Raw genomic sequence first — 21,873 nt, 5'->3', positions numbered from 1 at the left:
TTTTACAGCAAAAGATTTCTATAAAACTCATATTTAGGACATGGCATAAAGTTACTTAATAAAAACAGTTGCTGATGGTTTAAAATAAAAAGATAACTGGGGAGTAAAAAGACTGCTTCTGGAAAGTAAAATGGCATTTTACTCTTGTGTGAGCTCATCTTTGTGCTTTTCATGATTAAAACTTCAGATTTCTACCAAAAAAACATTCGTTCAACCTCGAAAGCAGGTTCAACAAGACGGGGAACTTGTGATTTTATTTTAGAGGTGCCTTGTTGAGACTGTAATACGTCCTGCATCGTTAAAGATAACTTGTAACTTGACAAGTGTAATGAAGTTCCATTACAACATCTCTGCTAATCATATTTGGACATGGAAACTGTATTAGGGAGTGTGAATGACTTTGGCTTGTAAAGAGCAAAATGTACTGTCAGCCTGCAAGTGGCTGGTGCTTTCCTCTTTCTGCACTGAAACATTGAGTATCAATGAATAAAAGTCACCTAGGTGATGGGTGACTGCTACATGGAGAGCAAAACCACCACTGAAATTTACTCAAAGGCCTCAGTTTTTCCTCTCATTATAATTAAGAACCCCTTAGTTTAGAAAACACTTTTCACTTCTGAAGCATCTTGTCATTGGGCCTTGTTGAACAAAACAATTGCCGTTTTCCTGGGAGGCTTTTTCCGTGCTGCATTTCTGTTCTGTGCTCCAGCAGCTGATGGTTGTGCAATGACTGACCACTGAGCAGCTTTCCTCGCACCTCCAGCCCCATGCTCCCTTCTGTTGACACCATTCTGCAGAACTTGTTTAAAAAATATCTGTTGGGGTTTTTTTTCCCTTTTTTTCCTCCAAGGTGAAGCTCAGCTACTCTAGATCAGTCCCATCCTCCTCTCTCAGAAAGACCTCTAAGGAGTTTCACACTGAAGTATGATGGCGATTTTCCCCTACTCAAGGCATGTCATTTTAAGCACGGTTTCAGTCGTTACTCACAGTGAGAAGGTTGTGGCTGGGGGAAGGGGGTTTTTTTTTTTTCCTTTCACTACTGCTGCGGTGGCTTTCCAGGCAACTAAGCGTGCTTTTTCCCTCAGTAGGTGATTTCAAGGGCTCAGTCTGGGTGTTGCCTCATGTAGCAGAGTGGGCGTGATGCAAATTGTGGAGAGGAAGGAAGAGCAGCAGTCCTCATGGTAAATAGCCACTTGGCTGCAGGCCCCAGCACTCTTCGGGTCTGAAAGTCATCTTGGGGTTACAGGAATCACAGAGCTGATACGTAGGGTCGTTTTTCTGAAACTGTTAAAGGAAATGTGTCTGTGCTTGGTACTGGACAGCTTGCTGGGAAGCACAGTCAGCCAGCCAAGTGCTCTCACTCCCAGTCCTCAAACGTGTTTTTATGTTGGCAGTATTAGCTCTGAATAGAGCAGTGTTACAGAGATATATTTTATTATCTTGGAAGTTAAAGTTTAATCCGTTCTCTAGAGACAGCATGGTCTTTTTAAAAGCCAGTAGTGAGTTTTTACTTTCCATCTCATCTGAACAGACTGCAGAAGGGCCAGTCAAATGCTCAAACCCTACCCTGTCCTAGTGCACAGTGACTGGAAGGTACTTAGTAACTGATGTGTACTGTGATTTTAGTTTTATTTTTAAAGCAAAACAAGTCCAACCTTATAATGAACTTTATAGAGGTATAAAAGCAAAAACATTTTATCTACTCCTCCAAACAATTCCCTTGCCCAGCTTTCATTTGCACTGGAGCAAGGCTTGATCTCTTCCTCCTGCTCCTTCCCCCACCCAATGGTTATAGCAGAGATTTCCTCTCATTAAGTGACCTTCAGATGGAACCCGCCCTCAAATAAAAATCCAAACATTTTGCTTTGTTTTGGGCAAAGGAGGCAGGGAGGTATTTAAAAGACAGGAGAAAGACAAATAGCCTTTCTAAACAAACAAAGGATAATTGCTCTCATAAATGTGGGTCCTCATAATTTAAGAGCAATAGTTTATATACTTGGTAAGCCTTATTAAACAGAGAGGGGAGACAAGGGCAGGAGTTGTGTGCCATAAAGGGTCCAACTCAGCAAGGCCCTTGCTTGTTAAGCTGTGTGTTTTGTGAGCCTCCCCCACGTTTACTTGTTAGCTGTGCTGTGTGTGCCATCGACAGCTGCAGGAGGCGGCCAGCCCCGGGAGCCTGGCTCCAAAGGGGCTCGAGCTGGAGGGGCTCTGCCCGACAGAAGTTACAGGCACCAACAAACTGTCCTGTGGATGGCAAATCTCTCTTGTGGTGTTTTGGGGTTTGCAGGTGGAAGGCTCATACACAAAGCTTAAATTTACTGTGTGTTTATAGTACAGTATGTAGAAAACTACAACGTGTCGTGTATTGGCCAGATGGTAGAAACCAGTGGTAAAAGCTTCAGCTTCACCATCACCACAGGCATCTGATAATAGGTAACCCCATGTTTTAAGGGAGTCTGGTTAATTTACCTGTTTTGATTTCTCTATTTTAGTGCCATCAATTGGCTAGTCTTTCTTAGTAAGATTTCAAAACAGTTAATGAGTGCATGTTAAATAGTCTTCTACTCAAACAAACTGTCGTGGTTATTGGTTTACTAGCAGCATCCTTGTAGCTCGTCTCAGCTTGGATATGTTCTGTCATTCAGGGAAACAAAGCTTGAAACAGTTTCAGCTTTCAGTTCAAATAATGAACCTTAGAGTTGCCAGGTTTTTCAGAGTTGCTTGCAAGATGCTGGATATTCTAAACTGCTTAGTACAGTGCTGTGTCCAGAGAGTTATATTTCAAGTCTGCTAGCATCTCTACCTTGAGGTGTTTGAGAAGTTTGTGTTGTACTATGGGTTTTGCTACTAGTGCTGGGAAACAGGTTCCATTTCAGCAGCTGTATCTGAATGCTCAGAGTGGTAGGAGGACCTCAGGACAAAGATGCGTAGCAGAGTAAGCACAACTATTAGGGGTGTTGCTTACTGTGATTTCCAGTGTGCCATGCTCTGCACCATCTTCGTGGGATGCCTGACACAGTCGCGTTGGTGGCCCCATGTGGTCGTGCCCACCTGTAAAATTCCTGTGAAGTTCAGAGGAAGTCTCTGCAGCTTTGTGAACCTCACTTGCCTTCAGTGCTCCAGTACTGGAATTTGCAATTGCAAGGAAGCAGACCTCTTTGCTTGCTCTCCAAGAGCTGCTTCTCAGGCTGCTAAGTGATTGCTGGTGACCAGTTAGATGTGATAGAAGCTGCCAATGCTGTGATGGGGGATGCAGGGGACAGTTAGTACTGTGGTACCTTGCAGATGATTGATGTCAGCTGCTTTTAGAGCGGGGGTGTCACAAGGTGGCCTGGGGCTCCTTCCTTTCTTCTGTGTTACCAAGGACATGTAAGTTCCAGCTGCAGGATGCTGCTCAGCCCTTCTGCATAATGTGGCTGGCTCTGTGCTGAACCTGGAGAACACCAATGTGAGTGCATTGATGGGGAGCATGAATCCAAGTGGTTGAGAAGTCCCGTTCACCTGTCAAAGGATGACAGGCAACTTAATTTCCCCAAGTGGTAAATCTGTCAGATGCAGCAGTGTCAGGTTTGTTGCTTAAGCTTCTCAAACACCCTGAATCATAAAATTTGCCTAGATGACAAAGCACACGCTGGGAAAAGTCTTAACAATACATTTCATGCAGTGTTTCTTTTGGATACAACCTTTGAAAGAAGCAGAATCTGAATTTACGTCAGTGTTGCCAAGACATCCAACAGCATCTGAATTCCATGTAGGTTAGTGCAGTGGTTATGATGGCTTATTTTAAAATACAGAATTAAGCATAAACTGAATTTCCTAATCCAGTTTATATTGGTTAAAACATAGGAATAAATGTCTGGCTTCATTCTTGGGCTTCACTTGTCATTATCTGTATGGCATTTTTGACATCGTATTGTGCAGTAGAGCTGTGGGTTTTAAGAGAGGGCATGCAAGAGGGAATTGAGTGAAATGGCAGCACTTCTACACTGCCACACTGAAGCCAGCTCAGTGCACACAGTATTCCCTGAAACCACTGTGCTTCCAATAATTTGGGAATGTGTCCCATTTCTGCAGCATGTCTCCCACACCTGCAGCTGCCCCCATCTCTGGGCCGCCTTCTACGGTTCCCACAGTGGGAATTTCTGGTGCTGTTAACATGTCCCCAGGCTGCATCGCTCCCCCGGCTGCACTGGAGCTCACCTGAGGGCCAGATACAACCCAAAATCATTCTTGCGTTTTATTATGTCTGAAAGGGGAGACAAGTTTTATAAGGGAGAATTCAGTTAAAAGAGGGGTAGGTGTCTCTCCTAAGTCAGAGCAACTCCAAGTAGTGTTTTTCCCAGGGAGGTGAGAAGGACCATTGCCTGGCTGGGTTACAAAAGTGTGCTGGACACACACTAGAAACTGTTTTGCTTGTGGTGTATTTACACCACAGTACAGTTGCAATATTTTGGTAGTTTAGAGTCTTTTAAAGTTTAACACCTGATATCTGTCTATCTTCTGAGCAGTGCGATCACAGTGAATCTCAGTTTTAAACAGAGGAGATGAAACCTGTCTAAGTGCCCCTTATTGTAAAGGTATATCAAATACTTGGCAGAAAAATCATCTGTGGCTTAACTCATTAATTTTAAACAAATGTTATCATAATAAGCTAATTTTGACTTAGCTTGAAAAGTGGTCGTTACCGGTGTGCCTCTGGTTCTTTTGTTTTCATATGTATAATTATGCAAAGAAATTCAGCTATTGTAGCATGCCAATTCAAGATCTTCAATATTTTAAGAGAAAAAAACAAGAAGAGAGAAAGTTAATAGGGTAAAATTCTTCAGTTTTAATTGTGTGGCTGAAATACCCTCATAAGGAATTTTACACCTTTCCGTACAAAAACAATGCTTTACATACTTTATCAAATTGTGTTTAATTTAGTTTCCTAATGATATTAGGTGTATATTATTAAGTTTTCCCTGGCACGTACTTTTGTAAATGAAAAGTAAGCTTTTTATTCACTCCTCATTCAAACCAGTTCTGTGGTTTCCAGTGCTTTCCATACTTAGTAAGAAAATTCAGAGCCACTGTTTCATTTCTGGCCATCTGTAATTACAGTCATCTGCATATAGGTATAGGCAAATATAGCTATATATGGAAATAATACAGATATATGTGTGGAGAGCTAATTAGATTTACCAAGGTTGTGATTCCCTGCTGGAGAAGGAGAGTGAATCAGCTGCAGTCCTTGCTGAGGCAGAATGTGATCCCTTAGTGCAGGTGTTCAGCATCTCCCTGTTGCTCCACTATGCAGTGCTACTGGTGCTTTGCAAATCCATGGTGAGATCAAGGTTGCTTTTGGAGTTTGTCCACACCTTTTCTAAGCAACTTCTTGTTGCAGCTGGTTAAACAACACTCTTTAATCCCTAGCTTTATTTTGAAACTCTCGAGGACACCTGCTATAAATCAGGTTTCTTATCCTTAAGAGCATAACAGAAACAAACAGCAGTGATGAATCACAGCCATGTGCTGCAGTGGAGTAGTAGTTAGTCCGCATAGTTTAGACCAGAATTAGGATCAAAGCAGTTTAGTAATGACATGAAATTTATCAGTAGTCAATGAACTGCCCATTTGGGATCAGTACAGTAATGTCACAGATAAATCACTACACTGAACACTGAATGTGTGTTAATAAAGACCTACAAATAAACAGCTTTAACTGATCTTCAGAAGCTGTAGTCTCTCTTGCACAGGTACACACACATTGTACCAGCATGTGTGGGTTACAATCCTCCCCTGCCCTGTCAGGGGGTGACCCAGGTCTTGCAGGAGCTGTGGGTGCTCGTGCTTCCTGGGGCCCCGTGCTGCTCCCTGGTGAGGCAGCACCCACGAGCCCACCTGCACCAGGAGGTGTGGGACCCTGCCTGAAAGCAGGAGCTCACAGCCTCTGACTGGAGGCTGCTCAATCTGGCTGATGATTTTCTTCTTCTTTAAGGTAATTGGTTGGAGGATGATGACATTCCTCCCTTTTAACATGATCAGTTTTCAGAAGCACCCTCTGGTTTTATGCATTCGTTTACACACACACTCCACAAATGGTTCACTCCTGTTCCCATCTTAAAAGGTGGTGTTACTCAGACCACTTGCCAAGGTTGGGCCATGTCATCATCCTAGGTCTCGTTTTGATATCAGCAGTAATCTCATGCTGCACAGGCAGGGTGCAGAAGCACACACTCCATCCATTCCTTTGTGTACAGCAAGGCTGTTAAATGCAGTTCAAGTTTGATGAGATTGCTTCATATTCTTGATATTTTTGAGTTTTTCTGTAAACAAAACTCCACATTCCGTTCAAGGATCAAGGCTGGTGAGCTTGCTGCAGCGTGCTGCAGGCAGGTGAGGCTTTGTTGTGTTACAAGGACTTAAGCAATTTGCCAAAGGAGCAGGCTCTGTCAGCTGTAGTCTCAGCTAAAATAACTTACTCTGTCTGAATTCTCCCCTAGGTACAGCTGCACTTGCATGAACTCATTCTACTCAGTAAAGATGACCCAGTAGCATTGCTGGTGAGTTCTGTCGCTATAAAATGTACTGAAGAGAAGTGATTGATTGGCTGGGGTGTGCAGGAACCATGGCTCAGTCCCAAGGCAGGCATCCCACCTTTGTTGGGGAGGAAGGAAAAGCTGATGTCCACAGCTAATGACCAGCTGTCAAGGGTGGAAGCACTGAGTGCTTCTCTGAAGCATTTTCTTATTGTGTGGTTTTCAAATGGCTTCTGGCTGTTCTATAACATAGCAGATCACTTGGGACACAGGCTTCTCTCCTTCCAGAGTTTATGAAATAGAGATTTCTAAATCAGCAGAGGCCATTCAATATAAAAGCCTTGTGAGTCAACTATCACTTCAGCAAGGTATGCATTTCTTACATCATTTCAGTAAACTCAAAGCCTTATAAGGTATTTTCCTTGAAAAGGCAGACTGGTCAAGATCAGGTTTTGTCCAGTAAGGGGTAACACTCCACGTGAACTGTGCAGCCTGTCCGTCAACCTTGAGCTCTCCTAATGCAGACTCTGGCAACAGGCACCTTTCTGTAAAGTAGGAGCTACTTTCTTTCTAGGGTTTTATGCAATTAAATCACAACCTGATGGTCTAGTAGCAGAATTCAAATTACTGAAAAAGCCACTCGCAAAGAAGCTTGGTGGGTAGATGGATCATTGATAGCTTGGTTTTCCTTCTCGAGATTGATATTACAGGCATCCCATTTCAGCAGGTAGTGAGCAAAAACCCTATTTTGTGTGGCATGGAGGACATGATCCTAGGGAGAATTTAACTCCTGAGATTCAAATGGAAGGACTTTAGTACTAGAGAGACCCCCAGACAAGCTGCCACGTGCACTCCTGTCATTGAAAATGTCCTGCTTCAGAAGTAGCAGTCCTTTTGTTACTTGTTATCTTCCATATCCCAAATGGTCAATCCAAACAGTACAAGAGGGACGCCTTGTGATGCGGACACCTATTCTCATAAACCAAAGGGTGATCAGGAACTGGCAATGATTTTGCTGTCTTCTAAACTGGATAAGATCTTAAAGAGTGAAAGCTTGCATCTAGTTCTCGAATCACCCTCAGGGCTACAGAAGTATTCCTGAATTGTGTACAGTACCAGTTGTATCACTGCCCTGTGCATGGCTCATGTGTTCTCTGAATGGCGTAAACATGAAGCAACAAGTCAATGTCACTGTAACTGCTTTATAGTAGCTTAGTGGCCCAATGTTTGCAAACTCATCTCACTTCTTAATTCAGCATCTCTCATACTGACACTTTTGCAGTATCATGTTACTGTGCATGGTGCATGCTATAAATAGTCACAAATTCAGCATGAGTGGAGTGAAGCTTAAGATCATGAAATGAGTGGGATACTTTCCAGGCAATTACTGATGTTAGAAAAGTCTCTTTGCCACAAATAGAATAGGGAGATTGAGCCAACCTGGCAGTGTTTCATCTTTAGCATGGGGTGGGGAGCTGTGTTCCCATGAAATGCTGACTTCTCTGAACTTACGGTAGCCACTGGTACTCTGCACAGCCCGGGAAGTACTCAGCATCTAGATCCTGCAGCATCAGCCTCTTCAGTTGTAAATCCAGTGAGCTGGAAAATGTGGAGTCACTGTGGGCTTCTAAAACATTTCCTAGTATAAATTCTTTTTACCTCCTCATTAGGAGTTTTAAAATGGGACTTTATGGTCTTTCTCTTTATTGGCTGTGCTCCATGTTTCCAAGTTATACTGAAAAATGCTAGAAATACATTTTTATAAATTTCTTTTTCTGTGTTAGTGTTTTGCTTGAAGTCTTGTGCAATTAAGGAGAAGATGAGATCATGACTGTAACTTGTCCACTTGAAATGTCATTACCTAGTGGAAGTGTAACAGTGTTAAATGCCTTTTCTAGAACTCAAGGCTCATTACGAGTACCTTAATTTACATCACACATCCTGTAAACACAACCTTGTCATCACTTTGCTGCTTAAATATAGTAGTAGCACACCAGCTGGACATGGCTTTGCTCTCTCCACAGCTTAACTTTAAGCTGTGCTTTGTGTCAGTCAGTCTAACATCTGAAGTTACTCTTACAATGAAAAGTGTCATTGGAACTGAAGGGTGTCTGAGTGGGAATTCCCTAGGACTTCAGTCATAATTTAGTAGTTCACATAGTTCTGGTCCACAAGCTTAACACGGAGCGTCCCACCAAGAAATCTGTGGCCTCAGCTCTGCAGAGGAGGAGGAAGACTAGCAATGGAACGTGCTGCTCAGGAGTCCCAGAACTGAGGCCCCCAAATGCTGTCTTTCCAATTCAAGTTCTAAGTTACAAGGTTCTTTGGTGCATTCGTCATATTATAGGGAAAAAAAAAAAAAGATAGCATCTTGAGGAATTTTCACTGAAGCACAGGATCCTTACCAGCCCACATGAGCAGGATTTAATATGCTTCTGTGTGTCATGTATATTGCTGTAAACTTCATCCTCTTTTTTTCTAAAGTGGAGACTTGTCTGCGTATGAGGAACACAAAATCTTTAAATCGTGTACTGAACAGCCTGGAGAAAGTTACAGCGAGGGCATTGCTTGGCAGCACAAAGTCTGTATCTGAGCCAACCTGACAGAAAAGAGTGGCACAGCTTCGCTGATGAAAATATGTAGTGGTTACTCACTGTTATGCTGCCCTTAATTTTTCATTCACCCTGGCAGATTCCTTCAGTAAGAATTTTACTTCTCTGTTTCAGCAAGGCAAATGACTTGACAAATCAGGGCTGGCGGATAATAAAGGGTGGGAAAGTTCTTGGATCATCTTATGTAGACACCAGCTTAAAGCAGAATTTTCTTCATAGATTAATTCCTCTATTGTTGTGTTTTGTTTGTTTGTTTGTTTGTTTTTTTTCAATCTCACTGCTTCCTAGAAAGCTCTAGATGTCAGTCCCCACTTGTCCTCTCAGCACCCTATGCCTTGACCTAATTGTGTGCTGTGCGATAATTTTTAACCCTCAGCTGCAATGTTTTCTCTTAGTCTCAAACTTTGCTACTGCTCCTTCTCACATACATTCTCAAGTAGAGCATCGTTTCCATCATCTCTGTCTCCTATCTACATACTTTGGAGGTAATGGTATAGATTAGCATAAACTTTTAATCTTTCAGTTACATGGATCAAGATTACTTAACCTCTTCACTCAGAGTTTAAGAATATTAACACATTTATTATGACATGTTTAATGAGGGTTAAATTTGCTTTAATTAGGCATAGTTTGTTCTCTATGTGAGACCTCAAAGAGAACAGGCTAGATGAGTTCAAATGAATTGATAATCACAGAATAGTTGAGTTCAGAAGGGACTTTCTGAGATTGTCCAGCCTCTGGCTCAAAGCAGAGCTGAATGCAGCACTTTGCCCAGGACACTGTCTTCAAGACTCCACACCTCTCAGGGCAACCTGATGCCATGCTTGACCACTCTCACAGTGAAAGTATTTGTTTAGATAGGAATTTCCTGGTTTTAACTTTGAACCTACTGGTTCTAGTCCATTCACTGGATACTGCTGAGAAGAGCCTGGCTCTGTCATCTTTACACCCTCCCTTCAGGTATTTGTACACATTCGTAAGATCCCTCTCTGTCTTCTCTTTGCCAGGGTAACCAGTCCCAGCTCTCTCAGCCTCTTCTCATATGTCAGATCCTCCAATCTTTTGACCATCTCTGTGGCATTTCTTTCCAGTCTGTTCATGTCTCTCTTGTACTTGAAAGCCTGGAATTGAACACAGCACTTCAGGTGTGGCCTCTCTAGTGCTGAGCGGAGGGGAAGCATCATCTCCTTTGACCTGCTGACTGCATGTCTCCTAATGCAACCTAGGAAGCTTTTGGCCTTCTTTACAGTGAGGTCACATTGATGGCTAATATTCAACCTGGTGTCTATAAGGACCTTTTCTGCCAAGCTACTTTCTCGGTCATTGACCCCTAAGCTGTGCTGGTACATGTGGTTATTCCTCTCCAGCTACAGGATTTTTCTTCTTGCTTTGTTGAACTTCACAATGTTCCCGTCAACCCATTTTCCTTCAGCCTGTCAAGGTCACTCTGGACAACAGCGTGACCCTCTGACATATCAGCCACTCCTCCCAGTTCTGTGTCATCTGCAAACTTGCTCAGGGTGCACTCTGTCCCATTATCCAGGTCATTAATGAGGAGGTTAGGTGGTATCAACCCCAGCACACTAGTGGTGATTTGCTTCCCACTGGACCCTGTGTCACTGATGAGAACCCTTTGAGCCCAGCAGTTCAGTCAGCTTTCAGTCTGCCTCACAGTTCACTCTATCTAGTCTGTACTTCTTGAGTTTGTTGATAAGGAAGTTATGGGAGACAGTGCCTATGGTTACAGCTTAAGAGGATTTTTTATTATAGATCACTAACTTTGCTTTCAGGTAAACCTGATATTATCTGTAACAAGTGAGGAGGGTACTACTGGAATTTTTGTGGCAGACTAGTTTTTCAGTGAATTCTGGCAAAATGTGCCCATCCTTTCTACAGGTACCAAGAGCCAATGCTTATCTTCAGGGAATTCTCTGGACTGGGGGCAAACATCACAGAACAAGTAACCCTTAAACCAGTTCTCATTAGTGGCTGTGTTACCAACTGGCAAGATTTGTCTGCCTGAGCTTTAGAATTTAATGGTGAAGGTGATCATTTATTGTCTCAGTCACAAAAAGTATTTTTGAACAGGAGGATCAAGCACCAGCTGAGTTCATGTAATGAAAAAAAAACAAACTGCAAAATCCTCATGACGGGAGATCAGATTTTAAGATGTCTGGAAGCATAGTGCGAAGGTTCATACACTGCCTGTTTGAAAGTGGGATTTAAACTTCATGTGCTCTTTGTAGGAGGTGTATTAGAGTTCACAAAATCACAGAATGGTTGAGGTCAGCAGGGACCTCTGGAGGTCATCTGATCCAAAGCTCCTGCTCAAGCAGGGCCACCTAGAGCCGGTTGACCAAGACCATGCCCAGGTGGTTTTTGAATATCTTCAAGAATGGAGATTCCACAGCCTCACTAGGCAGCCTGTGCCAGTGCTCAGCGAAGCTTTTAGTAAGAAGTGTTTCCTGATGATGTTGAGAGGGAACCTCGTGTGTTTCAGTTTGCATCCGTTTCTGGTCTTGTCACTGCACGTCACTGAAAAGAGCCTGTCTCCATCTCCTGTACACCCTTCCATCAGGTATTTATATGTATTGGTGAGATCACCTCATCAGGTTCACTATTTTCTTGGGCTTTGTAAAGAATAGGGCTTTTCTTTTGTCAAAATGTCAAATATTTCTTAATCCCAAATGCTGCTGTTGTCCTGTCTCTAAGACTACTCCCTAAGATATCACCATAAGCTGGTGATACTAAATCTGAGGATAAATGTGAAATTGCATATAGAGCTAGACATTAGTAATGGTGTTTAATATAATTAGGTTAGGTTAACGTGAAAAAGAAGAGACTGAAGGATTGAGATAATGCTGGAGTCCTTGCTTTGAATAATGACTCTTTCAGTGATTGTACAGATGTAAACATCACGTTTTCTTTTTCTACATATTGATTTGGTTTAGAGTAGATGATCTCCAAGGGTCCCTTCCAACCCCTACCGTTCTGTAATTCTGTGATTTTGATTTCATGAAGTCAAAATGACATGAGAACAATCAGTAAATAATTTTATCTCTTTTCAGTGAATTGAAATCACAATGAATTGAAAAGGAAAGATCACAGTCATTTAATATTTTATGAACAATGAGACAATTATTCCTCATTGTTTTCAGTAGACTAGGAAGTTACTGAAGATGCCCTAAATACAGAGTGGTGAATTCTTAACTTACTTGCATGTGCGTACATCTGATACTCCTCGAATGTCCAAGTGCCATATGCTAGTGCGTATAAATAGCAATCTGCAATGTGTCCCTCACAAGTCACAGACGCAGCACGTGGGCCCTCGGGCGGCAGGAGGGGGTTTCAGAGGATGGCTGGCGCGTCTCTGCTGCAGCTGTAGCTACCATCTGTTCTGGGACACTCTGGGGCTGCTTCGCCCTGGTGGTCAGGAATCCATGTAACGTAGTGCACTTGGGCTTGAGCCAGTTTCATTTTCGAGTAGGAGAACGATGCCAGTGGCCATGTCTCTTTCCCAGCTTAACTCCTGAATTTCCTATAAGCACAATTTTAATCCTCCTAGTTCTGAATAAGCACTCTGTGCTTGCTCAGTGCATCCTTGTATGAATATTGCGTGTTTGTAACAGGAGAGGGGACGACTGTCACTCCAGGGCTCTTTAACATGAAATGTTTGTTGTGAAAAATCCTCGGTTTGTGTTTCTTTGTTGGAGATGTGTTGGATAAGTTGGATTGTGCTGATGTCCTGGGTTTCTGCTTTGGAGACCTATATTTCTTTTTCTCCAGCCCCTCCAGAGTGTTTCTCTCACCCAGGTTCCCAGGTGATTTTTTGGGGAACTGGCTTTGCCAGCTCTTGGCTAAATTTATTCCTTTGTCCATAAGTGTAGTGGTAGCATTGTGGATTTGCAAGAAGTGTAAAACTATGGATTAAGTGGTTTTCTACTGTTTCTTCAAGAAGCCCTGAAGACCAGTTTTGCTTTCTCAGATTGGTCACATGTCAAAAGGGACGTAAACTAGAAATGAGGTATTTGCTTGCAAAATGAGAGAATCCTTGCCAGGCTGCCAGCAGGTGCTTTTGAAGGAATCTCATTCTTGGGAAAGAAAATAAACATTAGAAACTGAAGTATAAACGGATCTAAGGTGATCAGGAGCAGGCAGGGTAGCTACCTGATCAGCTTTTACAGAAGAGGGTTGTGCGCTTAGCTGCATTTTTCGTTGTTGTTTTATTAGCACTCCCTTACGGATAACTTATCTGGTGGAGGGATATGTCATCTGCTTTGAGGTACAGCTCCTCAGCTGGGACTTTGGGTGGCTGAACCAAGATGAGTTGGGATTGGCTTTACCTGCTCATTTGTTGTGGTTTTTTTTTTTCCCTACTCCATAGACATCTTCTTGTGCTGTGTAGAACTTTGTCCCAGCGTTCAGAGGGTTGTCTCTTCCCAGATTATTGGCAAAGCCTATGCTTATAAAGCCTGAATTTATTTTAAGAAGGATATTTGGGCTATTCTAAATTACATTGATTTAATGAATCTTTAGCATCTAAATTTGAGGGTTACAAGAGAAGCACAACTTTGTGGCTTTAAATCTCTTGCTACTGTTACTTCTTCTGTTTAGCCTATTGTTTACCATTTATTCCTCCAGTTTTGGAGGAAAAACCTGGAACCCCTGTTAATTTGAAAGCAAATAATTTCTGAGAATTTTGCATTTTTGAAATGCCAGTATTTGATTATGAAAAACGATGTTCTTTTACACAAATAATTAACTTTTGGTGAATATGCTGGAAAGCGTCATTCTTGGGGGAATTATTTGTCTCCTGTGGATTTTACTACCAACTGGATGCAAGTCAGCCTGGTTACACAACAAAGTGATTACATAGTCAGCTTTCCCCAGAGGCAAGCATTCCTCTGCTTTGTATGTATTTACCATTTAGAGCAATACACATCTACCAGAGCTACATTTCAGGGTTCTCTGGTCTTCTGGGTTTTCATCCCCAGCTAGGGCTTTTGGAAATGTTTACCTCCCATAAACTCATGTCTAGTAACTTATCTTGAAGTTCTATAACAATGTAGACGGATACATCTTTTATTCCAAATTCTTCCATTTTTGAGAGGTGAAATAGCAGAACAGCTACACCTAACTGGAGCAGCTGACTGGATTTCTGCATTTTAAAGTTAGGAACAGCTAGACATCTGTTCTGGTTTTCTATATAAATTGCAAAGATACAGTTGTGTCAACACAAACTTCATATCAGTGTGTCATTCAAAGACAGAGTGCAATCTGTTTGTCCCAGCTCAGAGTCACTCTTAAGTAACTGGTTCTGGCCATGTCTATATAGCTTGAGAACCAGTATTGAGCAATGTGCACTTAGCTACACTTACATGAAGTGGGTTTTAAATGAAAAAATGAGGATTAATACATAAAGAAGTGGAACACAGAAATGTAAATGTTACCTAGTTAGGCAGAAAAGTGTTTTACTTGACAAAGTTTTGACCTTGGAGTATGTCAGAGTAGCTCAAAGAAAAGGCAGAATATAATCATAAGCCTGTTTCACTGTACCAAGTTGTTCTCAGGATGATTTAGGAAGTGGTTTTGTATTCACCAGGATGGAGTTCCTGGATTAATTTAGACTTCTCAGGTAGAGAGAGTGAATGAATAGCAGGGGATGGCAGGCTTTTCAGTATTACTTTGAAATTAAGCAAACTTGCTATCTTTTTATTTATCTTAAACCTTTATATAGATGTATGTAGAAGAAGCTTATATATAAACATCTTGTAAATGCATATTTTCATTTTAACTGCAGTTGGTTTGCACATTTCAAAGCAATGCATTGAACAGCAAAGAACTGTATCCCCATAGGTGTGGTAATCTCGAAAACTGGAGATGATGAAATGCAAGATGTCTAGTTGATTGATTATCCAGTCCTGAGAACCCAGTAGGGCACAGGATGCCTTTCCTCTAGGTAGTACAGGTTAGGCTGGGAGGTGGTAAGTCAGAATTTGGAGGATGTGGACAGGGGGTTCTTCGTTGGCTGGTGCATTCATCTGCATTAGCATTTTTGTCCGGGTCCAAAGTTCATTTTTGAAATGACTCTCCCCTTAGTCCACGCTTACTGTGTTTTAGTTACCACCACAAGGTGTATGAACCCATTAACTCTCAGATGAAGTTAAAGCAAAAAATATGTTCTGGTAGGACACTTAAAGCACCAAAGGCAACCACTACTGAGCATTCAGGTCTGGGGAGGAAATCAGACATTCTCCAAAACCCAACACCCACTTTCCAGGCTTGTGGATGTTGGTTTCTCAGCAGTAACAGTTCTGCTCTACAGAGTTCCTCTTTCTGGTCTGCACTCCTTGCTAATGTAGATATAAACTGTCCCAGCTGGAGGAGCTCCCTGGCATACCACTAGGACCTGGGAGAGGTTCTGACCCGAAGGTGTTTAAGAAGGGCTTGTACTTCAGTGTGTATGGAATTCATTTGGGGGCTAGATATTTACTGAATATGGAAAAAATGCACCATCCCGTCTATCTCCATGAATTTCCCAGCAGTGATGCACTGACAAACCCTTTTCTCAACATTGGTGTACTAGTATCATCAGCAGTACCAAAGGGAAAATTAAGATGTTTTAACTTCATAACTTAATAAGTGGGTTACTTTTTTTCTTTTTTTCCCCTCAGTGTTCATATTTTTAGCTCTGTTCAAAAATATGGGGATAAAATTCACTCTTGCCACGTTGCAAGGGACCAAGTCAGTAGGGGGGAAATTAGTTTCAGCTTTTGACAAATTCATCGTAAGGAAGAATAATGTGCTTATTGAAATTGTGACGATTACTTCACTTGCGGTGCTGTTTGACTTTAAGCATCTAGTGTGAATATGCCAGGAATGCAAGAGAAGGTCTCCAAATGTACGTGGGGGAGTTTATAGACTAAAGAAAAACGGAGCTCCACATCACAGGGAAGTTAAACCTGTGTAATCCAAGGTCTAAAATGTCACACAGAAACCACTGTGAAAAGGCTTCAAATTTAAATTAACATATCCCTCTTCCACATGGTCTTGTACAATAGGTAGAGTTTCTTATTGCATTCTATGGGAGGTTTTTAAAAACTGTAAAAGGTTATTTTAAGTTCTGCGGAATCGTTCCTTCCAGGAGCATGTGGATGCGATTAGTTGATGAGCTCCAAGGCTCTTCATTCTTACACTGAAAAATTAAGCTCAGTTACAGATCTTTTCTCTCTCAAAAAAAAGAGTTGCATGACCTACGTGATCTCACAGAATAAGAAATAAGATTTCATCTTTGTCAATTTTTTTTTTTTATTCTTTTGATGTTACTTTTCGGTTGGATTTTCTGTGTTGGTAAGAATAAATTGTCTGGTGAGGGGGAAACGGGAGCTGTAACCTGTCTCGGGTTTATTTAGACTTTTACATGTCTGTCTTGGAAACAAGCTGGTGAAATGTGGACTAAATTAAATCATCAGAAGTTGGTCATTGAAGGGGAATAGTATATTGCATAGTTATCACTAAATATTTGTCAACTGTGGTGATATTTCAAAAAGGACCCTTTAGGGATCTGCACTGCTATACCTTACGGTATTCATTAATAGATTGCAAGACTTTCCAGCCCTCTCCAAATGCCATTTGTTTGAATTTAACTGAGACACACAACTACCAATATAGAGAGGAAAAGGTTAAAATTTATGATGCTGGACCTGCAGTCTATTTGGAAAACTGAAAATTATCACAATTTGAGAAGGTTGCTCTGTACTCAGAATGCTCTTGAAAAGACAGAAGATTAAGGAGAGAGAAAACATACCACTCTCTAAGGAGATGGGTGTGAAGAAGATGAATAGATTTCATAAATGTGGATGAAGAAAATAAATGGCCAGGCAGCTGTATGACATGTGGGAATCCAGGCAATAGATTGAATCATGTACTGGCTGCATCATCTTTCTGAGACTGTTGAAATCTGAACAGTTGACAATGTGCTTCCATGAAATGTAGGTGGGAATGGCTCCACTTTAGCTGCTGCTGGTGAGGTGTGGTGGTGTGCAGTGCTCAGTTTGGAGAGTTGTGCTTTAAGAGAAACACACAGATAGGAGAAAATGTAAAGGAAGACCTTGGAGACACTGCGAATATTAGTAACATGACTAGGAAGAAAGGGCTGAAGTTTGAGCAAATGCATGGGAAAGTCCTTGCAGGAAGAGTGGAGACCTCTCATTCTTCACAATCACTAGGAGAGGAACAAGGAACAGCTTCTTTCACAAGGTGGGTAAGAGGAAAAATTTAGAAACTTAATATGGTGACAACAATGGAACAGGTACCTCAGTGAGATGAGCAATAGCTGTCCACGGAAATTAAGAATAAGGCAGACGTGCACGTTAGAGATACTTAAGTGTACTTGGAGAGAGAGAATTCATCTGACTCTGTTTCTCATTCTGTATGTTCCTGATTGTAAAAGGCTGCAAAATTATGTAGGTATCTCCACACAGCAGCCCCTTCCCTCTGGCGTTCTGAAGCTGCAGCCCTGCACCCTTGCATGGTGAGTTTTGTTCCACCTGCCTCTTTGCTGTCAGGGGCTCTCCAGTTCCTCCCTGGGAGCTCCTCCCTGGAGCTGGAAGGAATCAATGTCAGTAAGGCAGCAGCTGGAGAAAGACAGCTGAAGATGTTTGTGGTGTGGAAGAGACCCTTTTGTAGGTGTTCCTTTTTCTGGGACTTCCTCTGTGCCCAGGGCCCATGCTTAGAAAGAAGATGGCCCTGCTGTAGCCTGCTGTCCTGGCGAGCTCCTTTTCCTAACCTGCTCTAAGGGCACACAGCCATATTTGACATGTCTGTCAAATTCACAAGTCTCTCCTTGGGTCGGCCTGCGGCGTTCCCCCTGGAGAAGCCTGTCGGCTGCGTCTGTTCCCCTGTGCACTGGAGACTGTAGCTGCTACAACCATTAAGCTCCCACTTTCCCAAGTCTCTGTGAAAGGGTTACTTCCTGGGCATGCACAAAGTTGATGTTATTTGGGTAAAAATGTGAAGTCTAGGCCCACGTTGCACTTAGTAAACTAGGTAGTATCTGTGCAAGAGTGTTACTGCAGGGATGCTAAGTGATGCTGTTTGTAAATGCTCCTTGCACACATTATTATGCATCTAACAAGTTCACAAAAATGAACATTTTTTCTGGACATTTTCTGGGTCTGGCCATAAAATATCCTGTGTTAGTGTACATCGCTGGACTAACAAAAATACAACACTGTTTTCTCTCTCTAGTTCTGAAATTGGAGACTGCATATTCTTATCAATGCCAGAAGGAACAGAGACTAGATCTTAGCCTAACTCATATATTTAAAGGCTCTTTTCCCCCAGATGTACATATTAATTTGGAAACAAATGGGGGAAAAAGAAGTCCTTTGAAATAAACCAGATTCCTAATGGAATAAGAAAACTCCTTCCAGTGCATTTTCTCCCTCTGTGTCAGCTTTTAATAGTTCTGTTTCTGGCACGCATCTTTTGAGATTTCTTTAAAGATTGTTAAGAAATTTTCTCTTACATCAACAAACAATTTTCAGAGCCTGAGCAAAGCTTTAATGAAAAGCATCTTGCACAGAAAATCGGTAATCAGGGAGGGAAAGGGGCAAAAAGGCTGTAAGAAGGGAAGCACAGGGCTGCTTTGTAATTTGCCTTTTACTTTCTAAGATCACCCAAACATAAAGCTGCATTTCAGGCTTGTAAACAATTGTGGTTTTTTCTCAGGAAAAGAAATGCTTGTATAGGGTATGTGTGAGTAACGTTGTGTATTGAGAACTGCAGTCAGTAACTTCATTTGCACCTACAGGCTTGTTTCTATTAATGCCACACTGTCATTAATTTGCCCTGGCTCACCTAGCACTCAGTGAATGGTGAAGAACAAAATCCGAAGCAAAACCTTACAGCCTCAGGTAGTGCCACAGAAAGCCCTCCCAACAATACTGGAAAAGCCTGGAAAATGTACAGTAGACCAAGTGTTTTGCTGAAGCTTTAAATGCTAGCAAAAAGCTTTCTAGGCTTTTACTGGCCAAAGGCTCCTGGACTCACCTGCTATGTTTTTTTTTTTTCCCAGTGAACAGAAAGCAGGAGTGCCTCTGAGCAGAGCTTAGCTGAGCTACCAGCACGGTTCCTGCCTGAGACCCTGCTGATCTAAGGGCTCAGCAGACCCGTCGCACTCTCTTGACTCTCTTGTTTAAACATAATGACAATGCTACAGTCTTTTTCCAAAATACTTTGGGGTTGGGAGACAGGGTGCATGTGCATGTATGTGATTGTCTGGAAGTGCACGCCCTAAAGGTGGAGGGAGCAAGTTTCACATGGTGCACCTTCAGGGTTGAAGGGAAAGGAAATACAGGAGGCACACCTGTCTCTGCTACCCTAATGAGAGAATTAAGGAAGCACGAAGCAAGCACTGAGCATACCCATAAAACAGAAGGTTAAACCTTTTTTAGCTCTAGGTCTAAGTTAAAAACCATATTTGGGTAATTCATTACACACCCAGAATGTGTGAGGTGTTGATGATTCACAGAGTGCCCAGGAGTGATGAAAAAATGCCACTTCTGATTTAAAAGGAATCGAGATGATCTGTATTAGCTTGGTGTTTTGGTCACCAGGGGAAGGGGGGAGAACCATGCACTATCAAATGGTTTTTTTTATACTTACGTAGGAATGGAGATAGGGAAGAATGTAACCCTGCAGAGAGTTTCAGGTGTTTTTAACAGTAAATGATTAAAAATGTATGTTTTCAAAATATTCTGTGAGGCTGTCTTACAGGAGGTAATCATTCTCACCGTACTGAAAACTGTTCATAGCAGATATTAAAAAAATGAAACATTTTGCATTTGACTGTAGTTTCATCTATTTTGTGGTGTAGAAACAAATGTTTGTTCTGTGGGTTTTATTTATATAATTTTATTTCATTTTTTTGTACTGGTTTATCTAAAAAAGAAACAAGCAAGCAAAAAGCTCACAGCAAATGAAAAACTGAAAGGAAAGGAGAGGAATTCACAATACCAAATATACGTAGTCGTTGAAGATACATCTAGAGCTTGTCAAAATGTATATTCTTTTGTATTAGAGGCATCCTTGCCTTAAAATCTCAATAAAAGAGCAAGAAGCAAAGGCTCCAAGTCTGCCTTATGTTCTGCACATGTTTAACTTCAGGCACCGTCATCGTTTTGGTGGTAATGTGAGGGAGGTCAAGCATATGGTAAGTCCTTGCAAAAATTAATCTAGGGGACCGTTGCCTAAGTGGTCGGTGGAGTCAGTTCTTGTCTGCAGTAGCCTGGCTGCTGCTGGTGTGTTAGTTTTTTTCTCTCCAGCTGTAAATCTCATTTTTAAAATGCCAGCATGTACCAGACGCTTTCCAGCTAACACTCCTCGATGTGGTTATTTGCAATAGCTGCCAGGGGTTTATTAGGGGGTCTCAAAAGGGAACAGTGTCTGCAAACTGACTCTGCATCCAGATACAGCTCTTGCTCAAAAATACACAAATCCCTGGGTTAGGTCCATGTAGTTCTAGCACAGACTCCAAAGCCTTAAACAAAATGTTTTCCTGTCAGTTGCTAAAATACTGCGTTTCTGTTTAAATAAAACAAGATACAGAAAGGAGTCTGAGAGATGACCTCATTAATGTCTACGAATATGTAAAGGACAAGTGTCTGGAGGACAGAGCCAGGCTCTTCTCAGGGACATCCAGTGATAGGACATGGGGCAATGGGTACGTGCTGGATCACAGGAGGTTTCAGGTAAATATAAGGAAAAACTTTTTCACGGTAAGGCTGACAGAGCCCTGGAACAGGCTGCCCAGAGAGGCTGTGGAGCCTCCTTCTCTGGAGTCATTCAAAACCCGCCTGGATGCAATCCTGTGTGACCTGATCTAGGTGATCCTGCTCTAGCAGAGGCATTGGACTAGATGATCTTTCGAGGTCCAACCCCTAAGGTTCTGTGATTCTGTGAAGAGGGAAGGAGCTGTGTAGTGTAGGGTTTCACTTTATGGTGTGAGATGATGGTTTTGATTTCTCTGCAACTGAACTAGGTGATCTTGGGCAAGCTGCTGGACTTCGTGTCTTGTGTTCTTCAGGTAAATAGTTGTGCCTCTCTCTGTTGCAAACATGCCGTGAAAATACAGGCCTGTGGTTGCAGCTCTTGTGCTGGTGAGATCAGAGATTCCTGTGCTAGGCTAAGTAAAAGCATAGTGGGGAAATTCGTGTGTAATACATTGATCAAATTCATCTAAAATGTACTTAATTTTAAAACTCTGCCTAAACCCAGATTTGGGCAGGTTTGTTGAAGGTATTTCTGGCTCTACCCTGCCTAGCCTATATCTGTGCTGTCAGTCACAGAGCTGTAGATTTGGTGTTACTTAAGGAGATGGCTTCCTTGCAATTCCAAATCCCCGGATTTGGTGATGCTTTAAACCCACTGTTCTTACTCCATTTGTGATACTTGTTACTCTAGTGGGCACTAAATTGTGGTTCCTGTTATTCACCTCTGAATGGCACTTTCTTTCGTAAAGAATTCCTGTGGAGATCAGTACTGGGAGGTGGGAGGTGGAAGGAGTGAGCTCAGCAGAAGCATTCATCTCTCACACACTGGTTACATCTCTTACACACTGGTTTCAACTTGGGTAGCGTAGCGCTGAGGTATCTCAGGGTCTCTGAATGTATTGCCCAAGGCATTTGCTTGACTATCAGAATTATTACCTAGTTGTCTTCTAGCCTTTTATTTGCTTTGCT

Source organism: Merops nubicus, unplaced genomic scaffold, assembly GCF_000691845.1.
Source record: "Merops nubicus isolate BGI_N331 unplaced genomic scaffold, ASM69184v1 scaffold12466, whole genome shotgun sequence".
Classification (NCBI taxonomy): domain Eukaryota; kingdom Metazoa; phylum Chordata; class Aves; order Coraciiformes; family Meropidae; genus Merops; species Merops nubicus.
This window is presented reverse-complemented; position numbering follows the sequence as displayed.